This window comes from Alexandromys fortis, unplaced genomic scaffold, assembly GCF_014885135.2.
Source record: "Alexandromys fortis isolate MF-2015 unplaced genomic scaffold, M_Fortis_MF-2015_v1.1 scaffold_5, whole genome shotgun sequence".
NCBI lineage: Eukaryota > Metazoa > Chordata > Mammalia > Rodentia > Cricetidae > Alexandromys > Alexandromys fortis.
Genome location: NW_026067924.1, coordinates 22,540,826 through 22,547,768, shown reverse-complemented (window position 1 = coordinate 22,547,768; position 6,943 = coordinate 22,540,826). Strand labels below are relative to the sequence as shown.

The following is a 6,943-nucleotide window of genomic DNA, read 5'->3' as shown; positions in this document are numbered from 1 at the left end:
GAATCTGGAATCTAGTTTCTGGTTGCCATTACTGAGAGTTCAGATTTGTAAGAGACTGACCATGCAATTAAAGACTGGGGTTCCTGGGAGAATGGCAGAGAGAGGAATAGAATTGTCGCAGAAGGTTCATGCACCATAAGACTTACATCCGTGTTCTTGTGATGTTCTTGTGAGACCTCCATAAACATAGAAGTGGAGAAGCCTATAGTCACTCCTCAGAGGAATGGGACTGCTGTAGTCCAAAGATTGGGAGACATTAGGTAAGAAGTCCACAGCATCTTTTCAGATGGCCTTAAGGAGGCTAAGTCCTTCTAATTGGAACTTTCTAAGGATGGGGCTGAAATTTTCCCTGTATGCCTGGGCAGCATGGGTAAGTCCCTGAAAATCCAGCGACAATTTAGACGCTGGTGGAAATGTTTCCCACCTTATTCTCTGATTCTCTGACTGACACTGAGCAATTTCTCTCAATATCATGTATTTCTTTTTCACTCTGGGATACACTCTACATTCAGAAAACTACTCTCCTTCTCGCGGGAATTCCACTAACTGCCCTGAAACTTTTCCTGGTTCCCGGTTTTCTTTTCACTCCAGATGTTTCTGGAACTTTCCATGCAAAAGACTATTTTTATTCCTGAGTTGCCCCCTGGGGTCTTTTCAAGGCTGTCAGGGAGCTGGTGCTTCTCAGTGAAATGCAGGCCAATAAGAAGATACTCAAGCCTGTGTTCCCCCCACTCTCTTGGTGGCCTCTCAACGTCAGTGAATAGAAAAGATTTTCTATTTTAGTTGAGTAGAGCATACATGGTGGTTGTAGTATATACGTGTCTAAATAAGCACACAAAACTACATACATACATAGACAGACATACATATGCAAATACATTGTGTTGTAAACGCATTGCATTAAGAAGCTGTAGTTGATGGCCATGACACAGGAACCCAGGTATGGGCTCTAGGATTCAGTGGGGCTTGCTTGCGTTTGCTGCTTCTCACATTTTCACCCACAAGAACAGTTCTCCAAAGCACATCTTTCTGTTTCTCCAAGAACTTATGGTTCAGTTTTGACTCTTGCTCCTGTTTTCTGGGGTTTATATCTTCCTGTGTGACCTTTAGAAATCATGCTAGCAAATATCAGAAGGTTCCAGCATTGTAAGGAAGACAGCCAGTGCATCACTTTGGGTCACTTTTGCATTTTTAATTAGGAATCGTGTGGAGTCTGAAAGCATCCTTAAATGCTCAGTTCAAATATGTAAAGTTTATTAAGCAAATTTTGTAAAATACTAAGCATGATATCAAAGCTGAAATAAAATGTAGAACAAACATTGCTATATGAGGGCTATAGCAAAAAATATATCCAGATTTACCAACTGGAATATTATTTTGAATTAACATTTAAAATAATGAATTTTATGAAATTTTAATTTTGAATTATCCTGAGAGGGGTAAGGTTTTAATAACTGTAATTCTGTGCTTTTTCTATTTTAATTAACGTGTTCTTTTTTTTTTTTTGTAGTATGAACTCATTTCTCACAGGTTAAAAAGTATGTGTTTATCAGAACATTGGAGAAACCTAACAAAGCTAGATCACAATTGTTCTCTTTTATGACTACGTAAATTGATAAAATCTGAGCTGTCCAGAACAATATTAATTTATCCTGCCACTACATGGCCTGCTACCACCGCTTGGGGACCTACAGCATTTCTGCTGCCTACTGCCACCAGGGATCCTGCAGCATTTTTAATAAATCTACAACAACACTGCCATTGAGAGCAGTCTTGGGTTCTTTGCCTTGAAAGCTCCTCCATCTGTGTTCTATGCTTACCACATGCAGATTGAGAATATCTAGGAAAAATGCTATTCATCTTGATATTTTTTCTTGCCATTCTTCCATGATGCAATCTGACAAATATTTATGTAACATTTACATTCTATGAGATGTAAGTAATCTAGACAAGGTTTAAAGAACATGGAAGGGCATATAAGGCACATATGCCTTTTAAAGGCATTTGAACACCTGTATACTTCGGTACCTGTGGAGAATTCTGTATCCTATGGATACTGAAGAATAAATATATTTGTCTGTGTATCCAAGGAAATTTCTTTGTTTCCATATTTCTTCTTGATATTTTCTGGCTTAGCCTTCTTTTCTTTGTCAGTATCTCCTTATATTTTATATTTTTCTAGATTACATTACCACTTCTATTAGTCCTTTGTTTACATTTCAGATAGTCTTTCCCAATAAAAAATGGAAAATGTGATATAGTAAATAATGCTGCTTCCAACTCATCTTATGGGCACATATGTATTATATGCACAGACTGCTAGACTATATGCATTTAGCTTTCTTGATTTAATTAAAAAAATCTAAATTCTTCTTTTTATAAAGGATGCAACTAGAGCTCACCATGAGACACTTTATATTTATATTACTTGCCTATGTCTCCCTAATAAGAAAAGGAAGGGAGTAAAATAATTGTCATCTACTAGTTAAAATTGATTCAGAACCTGAGTATACATTTTATTATACAAAGCTGGATTTCTTCTAGAGAGAAATGGCATCTGTCATTTTGGAAAAGTTGGCATGCATACAGAGGATCTAGAGAGTCTTTTTAGGGGCATTTAAGAGTCTCTTAATGTTTAGGTTCTATGACTCTGGATCAGGCAACTTAGTCTAGAGATACTAGCATTGGTGTGGCTATTTCCAGTGTCACTCTGAAAGTTGACTAAAGGCACATGTATAGCTATGACCTTAGAGACCACTGGAGAGACTAGTATCTTACCCCACTGCCTTGTATTTAAAGCCAAGTCAATAGATATTTACGAGCGCCAGCAGCAGAAACGAAGTCGGTTAAGCACTCTGAATGCAAAAGAAATGAAAGCAGACCTTTTACCACAGAAGAGTTCAAAGGTCAGGGAAGAGGCAAATTCCATGGTCCAGCCCAGGAACAGAGCAATGATGTCTCTGGCTAGGCTGACTGTCCATCCAGCAATTATAGGTAGACCGGAAGCTACATTTTAACAGCCACAAAGGACACATCACCATGAATCATTTGCAGATATTCCTACTTTCTGCCACAGGTAGGTCATTTGTATTTACCCCAGAAGACATATACCAGTCTAAATGCCGGGGTAGGTTAACTTGTTTTTCTGTTGCAGACCAGAAGGTGTCTTTCCCAGAAGTCATTAGAATATTCTTAGACTTGGGCTGAAGCCTAAGACAAAAACAAGCTGGAATGGTTTTTCTTCCCTCTATTCTATGCAAAGATTTTCGGCTACTTGGAAGTTTGCTTGAACTCTCAAGCATTCAACCCTTGAAAGAACATACAGGTTCACAGTGGGACAGGGCATTTGCTGGCTTGCTGATCTCATGGACATCCGGCCAAAAGGGTGTAACTGTCCTAGATACTATTAATTCCTCTCAAATCCAAAGTTTAACTTAGAAGTGTTTTAATGGCTATTCAAGCCTAAGAGTAGAAAATATTGACTGTTTTCATGCATGTTTTGGTACAGAAAAAAGAGATGTTGGCAAAATTAAAGAAAACTAAAGTCTAAAAATTAATTTAAGTGTGGGGATATTCAAGGGCAGGTTTCCTTGCCTGCCTGATCATATGCATTTAACACTACATTCTGATGAGATGTGTGTGTGTGTGTGCACGTGTGCAAGTGTTTGTGTATGTGCCTTCCTTGGTTTTCCCTTAGAGTAGGAGTTACATTATCCTAGAAAGTTTTCTAGAACTTTGATGTAATAAAATAATAGTTAATATTATAATGGGTTTTAAAATAAAAAACATGAAAGAAGGTTAATGTTCTAAGTGACAGCCACAATGATGAGATTGGAAGTGATGCTGTTACTTACAGATGGCAAAATAAACACATGGAAGGGGAAAGTGGAGAACCTCGTCAAAGAAACCACCCAGCTCAGCCCATACTTTATACTTTTCAGGTTATAATAATAATACCTGGCAAATTCAGACATTTTACCTGGTGCAAGACAGTGAAGCAGTTGGTTGAAAACTAGCCCAAGAAAATCCTGTGTCCTGCAGCTGCTGAAAATAAGCCCATCCCCTCTTCCTTATGTGGATCCTTGGGGTGGTTAGGCAGGCATATTATTTATCTGTGTCCAACTCTCGTCTCTGAGCAAAACCTGCTTATACACTTGGGGAGCTCTGCATGTGTTAGAACATCCCCCCAATTCAGCCTTGACATTGACTGGGATACTTGGCCTCACCTTATAAAGTTGCCAACAAAACTAAAATTTACAATGACTTCCATATGCGTATGTGGCAGTTCTGGGTACAGAAGAGTAGGAGTTAGAGCAAGAAGAAATAAGTGTCCTGTAAAACATCTGAGTCATTCTGGCCCTCCTTCAGATGAGTGGCATGTTTGTTTTTTCTCTGGCCAGTGACAGGAAGAACTGCCACATTTCTTGGCCAGCCTGGATATATTAGCAACTTTTCCTTTTGCCTGTATTCATGAACGTCAGTGTTTTGCTTAGTGTTTGAGACCATGGCCCACTTTCAAACATCTGCCCAGATGTTAGTTCTATAGAAATGATTTTTCATCCCAGACCGTTTCTTCCTATTACATATTTGGTTGTTAAACATTATTAAATAAACACATGGCAAACTCACCCATCAACTCGGCCAACAATCCACTGATAAATATCTGCTTGGGACAGACTTTTTTTCTGCTCTAGTCAAGAGTGTGTTGCTCACGAGATATAGCTTCTGTAATTCAGGAAAATGCCTTGCTTTTCCAGGGCTGGGAAATTCATAGCTGGTAATTCAAATGTCTCTTGTGGTCAGTTAAACTGGTGTCAGGGAGGAGCAAGCACAGGTGCCCTACCGTGCTGGCTGCCTCCTCGCTAAGCACCATTTGGATGAGTGTAATCACTAACGGGAAAACTGGTATCTTAATGGGATTTTGTTTTGGGGAAAGGTAGTCTATAACTTCCTGAATTGATGATGTAAGTATAGATTATTGATACTGACATAATGAAGAGGCTTAGTATAAAAATATGGCAATAGCTTTCCCTTAAAAGTTACTTGTACAATGTAGCCTATGCAAATACAGGTGGTGAGGTCAAGAAAAGTTCGGAAGGAATTTAGTCCTGTCTTTGGTTTTAGACTAGTCATGAAAAATAAAGTAAGCTCATATACTGGGGCAGTAACTTGGCTGTATGTAGGAAAATGATGAAGAGAGAAAGACCTGCTCACTGGATCAATGAGAACCAAGCTATGAAACCAAAGCCTCCTGGAGGGTTGGCGCTCTTTCTTCACAAGGATAATAGGTGGCGTGTGGGACAGGGTCTAGATGCTGCCTTAGTTCTCCTGCTATACATTTCCATAATTATTTTGGATTCACTCTTGAATTGCTGTGGGTCTCATAATTTTTTATCATATACTTCAGCAATTGATTATCATATCATAATGACATGAGGGAGAAGGGGTGGTCATGGGTATCCCTTACCTCACACCTCTCCTCATCTCCCCTTTCTCTTTCTTGTTTGTCACTCATTTCCCCATCCTCTCTTTCTTCACCAGAGACTTTTCTGTTTTTAGACTCAAGGGAAGGCATCTAGGAAGCACTCAGTAATCTTACTAGTTCCCAGAACACTGGTGCTGACTCTTGAGAAGTGCTCCGACATGCTTTTCTGAGAATGGGATCCCAAAGTGTCTTGACCCCTCGCAAACCAACACTCCCACTCCCTTCAAGGCTAAGCCTTTCTGGGGTCTCACTAGAAAGCCTCGGCACTATGACGAATCGGCATGGGCCCCGTGCTTTCCCTAACAACACCAACCTTCATTCTTCTTGAGAACTCCTTTCTGCTTTAAAATCTCTATCAGTGGTTTGTAGCTGCCGGAACAGTTCCCTGCCATTGCTTCACTCATAAAATTCTTACTTCCTTGAAAGTTGTGCTTGAAAGATGAACTTTCCACAGCTTTCTTTCTGGGCTATAGCCCGAGCTTAGAGAGCCTATGACATGGCCTCTGTTTCCTTCCTGGTACTTATTGTAACTGATTTCCAGAATAACTGTACAAGATGGCAATCCCATCAGCAGTGGAGGAGTGTTCCCCTGACCCAACATCCTCTCTAGCATAAGCTGTCCTCAGTATTTTTCATCTTAGTCATTCTGACAGGTAAAAGATGGTATCTCAGAGTTGTTTTGATTTGCATTTTCCTGATTATTAAGAATGTTGAATGTGGTATGTTCATTCTTTCAGTGTGTTTTATAACCACCTGCTCATATAACCTGTAATGTGTGTGGGGCATTGAGAGTGTGTGTTTATTTCTAGTTAGTCTAATTGTTGCGGACACCTTAGAAGTGGTAGAGATCATGTTTACATTCACTGTGTTTTTCTTATTAAAGTCATCATAGTTCTTTTGGTATACATTGCTGTATCTAGTGATATATTAAAATATGTTCTCAGAAAAAAAAAAGAATGTTGAGAATGGGAGCTCGCCAAATCCAGGTGGACGGGGTCTGAATGAGCATGTGATCATACCGGACTCTCCGATTGTGGCTGACTGAGAAGCCATTGATAAAGGCACTGGGGCTTGCTTTGATGGCATGTTCTGGCTTTTTGGGACCCTAGTCTATATGGATGCACAGCTCCCTAGGCCTGGATGTAGGAGGGAGGGCATTGGACTTCCCATAGGGCAGGGTTCCCTGCCCTCTCTCAAGCAGGGTGGAAGAAGGAGAAGGGGGTGTGGGGGAGCAGAAAGGAATTGGAAGGAGGGAAGGGAGTATAAATAATTGAATGAAAAAATTAAAAATAAAATTAAAAATAAAAGAATGTTGAGCAGTTCCTTAAACGTCTTTCAGCCATTTGAGTTTCTTCATTGAGAATTCTCTGTTTAGAACTCCACCCCATTTTTATTTTATTTTTTTTGTTTTCTTTTTTTTTTTTTTTTTGGTTTTTTTTCTTTTTTTTTTTTTTGTTT

At 39.5% G+C, this 6,943-nt stretch overlaps 1 long non-coding RNA gene across 1 annotated transcript in view; it reads left to right on the top strand.

Moving 5' to 3' along the window:
* Positions 1 to 2,964: 2,964 nt before the first annotated feature.
* Positions 2,965 to 6,943, top strand: part of LOC126501873 (uncharacterized) — a 53,866-nt gene continuing 49,887 nt past the window's right edge. The window contains exon 1 of the long non-coding RNA XR_007591814.1: positions 2,965 to 3,076. This is a non-coding gene — a long non-coding RNA (uncharacterized lncRNA). The remainder of the gene's footprint in view (positions 3,077 to 6,943) is intronic.